This window comes from Triticum dicoccoides, chromosome 6B (assembly GCF_002162155.2).
Source record: "Triticum dicoccoides isolate Atlit2015 ecotype Zavitan chromosome 6B, WEW_v2.0, whole genome shotgun sequence".
NCBI classification, from domain to species: domain Eukaryota; kingdom Viridiplantae; phylum Streptophyta; class Magnoliopsida; order Poales; family Poaceae; genus Triticum; species Triticum dicoccoides.
Window position 1 is genome coordinate 361,387,617 of NC_041391.1, and position 2,824 is coordinate 361,390,440.

Here is a 2,824-nt window from a genome sequence, read left to right on the forward strand (position 1 = left end):
GTCGCAAGGGCTATCGGCCGTGGCCCGACGCTTCGCGTCGCGGTACCCGAGGGGCACGAACTGAGAAGGGTGCTCCCGCTGCGAATTCGAACAAGAGTGCCTCGTGAAAATCAGAAGAAAAAGGGCTCACGAGGGCACCCGTATAGCCCCCTCGCGAGCCAACTTCAGAAAACAGAGGCAGAAGGCGATGGAACAAAACCGGCAAAGAACACTAGAAGCAACTTCAATCAAGGTTCAACCAAGGAAGGGCGAGCCAAATGCAGAAAGCAAATGAAAAGCTGCGTCCGGCACCTAGTCTAGTCTTCAAGTCTTCTCACCAGCACGGAGCTAAGTGCTGCCACTGGGCATGGGGGGAGCCCCCAAGGCCCAAGGGCGGCACTCCTCAAACTCCTGGGCGTGTACAACCCCACTCATTATTATGTGAGAGTGTCACGGGCGGCGAGCTTCATAGGCACTGGGCCTTCTTCACAGGCATCGGGCCTTTCTTCAGGGGTAGAACTTCCGGAGGTGCTAGATGTTCCAAGCGTTCGGGATGGGTACCCCGTCCTGGGTCTCCAGGCGCGTGGTGCCAAGCCTGGAGACGTGGACGACCTTGAACGGGCCCTCCCACATGAGTGAGAGCTTATGCAGCCCTTCCCTGGAGAGCACCCGCCTCAGGACGACGTCACCCACCTTGAGCGTCCTGGGGCGGATGCTGTGACAGTGATACCGCCACAGCACCTGCTGGTATCTTGCCGCCCGTAGCGTGGCTTCACAGCGAAGTTCCTCCCCCAGCACGAGGTGAATCCCCCGCATGGCGTCCCACTATGCCTCATCAAATGCCTGGACCTGCGTGGAGTCATGCCTGACCTCGTGTGGGAGAACCACTTCTGCTCCGTAGACGAGGAAGAACGGGGTTTTGCCCATTGGCTTGGTGGCAGTGGTGCGGATGGACCACGGCACGGACTGGAGCTCGTTGTGCCAGCCCCTGCCGCAGGCCTCCAGCTTCTTCTTGATGTTCCTGGTGTTGAGGCCCCTCAGGACCTCCGCGTTGGCGCGTTTGGCCTGGCCGTTGCTCCGGCGGTGCGCCACCGAAGTGTAGCATATCTGCATTCCAAGGTTAGCACAATACATCTTGAAGAGATTGCTAGTGAACTACGAACCATTGTCGGTGCTGATCCGGTTAGGGACCCCATACCACCCATACCAGCTCACGAGGCCTTTGATGAACTTGACCACGGAGCCGTCTGGGATGGTGCGGACGGCTTCCACCTCCGCCCATTTGGTGAACTTGTTGATGGCGACGTAGAGGTAGCGGTAGCCCACAGGCGCTCAAGGGAATGGGCCCAAGATATCCTGCCCCGTTGTCTATAGGCCCTGAGCTGGCTAATGGATCTGCTTGGTGTGGAATTGGCAGGCCTCACAGGATTTCACCAGCTCGGTCATGTCGTTGAGTGCCGTAGGCCAATAGAATCCGCTGCGAAATGCCTTGCAGATGAGGGTCCGTGACGACGAGTGGTGTCCGCAATCTCCACCGTGTATGTCGGCCAGGAGCTCTTTCCCCTGTTCCCTAGAGATGCAATGTAGGGAAACTTCATTTGGCCACTTCGGGTATAACTCACCGTCTTGGATGCAGTAGGTCGTGGCCTGCCAGGCCATGCGCTCCGCGTCCTCCTCTTTCTCCGATAGCGTCCCTTGCGTTAGGTATTCCTTGAATTCCTTTGTCCAGCATCCCTCCCGAGGCTCCAGCGCCAAGAGTAGGCGCGCTCCCGAGGTCAGGCCACAGGCCGGGGCTTCTGTGGCAGGTGGCTGAGGGAGTTCTTCCCGAGGCTGTGTCGTTCTTGAAAGTGGTGGTGCTGCCGACGGCTTGAAGAGTCGTTCCTCAAAAACGCCAGGCTCCTGAGGCAGCCGTTTGGACGCCCTCCTGGCGATGTCATCAGCCTCTTGGTTGGAGCCGCGGGGCACATGCTGCAACTCCATCCCCCAGAACTGCTTTTCCATCTTGCATACTTTCGCGAGATATGCTTCGATGTGCTCATCCTTCGGCTCGTACACCTTGTTGGAGAAGTTGATGAGGAGTTGTGAATTGCCCTTGATGACGAGGCGCTTCATTCCCAGTACTGCTGCAACTTTTAGGCCTGCTATGAGGCCTTCGTATTCTGCTATGTTGTTGGAGACCTTCTCACCCTGCTGGAAATAGAGTTGTACGGTGTAGTAGAGCTTGTCCTGAGTGGGTGATATAAGCACTACACCAGCGCCCAAGCCCTGCCGCGAGAAGGCTCCATCGAAATACATGACCCAGCCATCTGGTGCCTCACTTCCTGGGGAGAGAGACCGATCCTCGCCCACCTTGAGCTCTGGTGCGTCCGTCCACTCAGCCACGAAATCAGCAAGTGTGGCTCCCTTGATGACCCTGGTTGTGCTGAACTCCAACTGAAACGCCCGCAACTCGATGTTCCATTTGGCGACTCTCCCAACGAAGTTGGGGCTCCTGAGTACCCTTTCCAATGGGTAGGCAGAGACGACCTTTATGGGGTGACCTTGAAAGTATCACCGTAGCTTGCGTGAGGCCACCAAGAGCGCGAGTAAGAGCTTCTGAGGCATGGGGTACCATTCTCTTGCATCCCGCAACACCATGCTGACAAAGTACACCAGATGCTCGACGACGATGGGGGCGCTGACATGGCTTGCGTCTTCTGGAGGTTGAGGTGCCTCCTAAGATAATGGAGCCCCCAGCGCCTGGTCGCTTGGTGGGGCCTCTTCAGCTGTGGGGGCATCTTCCTGCTGAGCTTGGTCCCTTGCTGCCGTTGTCGTGGTCCTCGCGAGGCTTTCCTAGTCTTGTGTT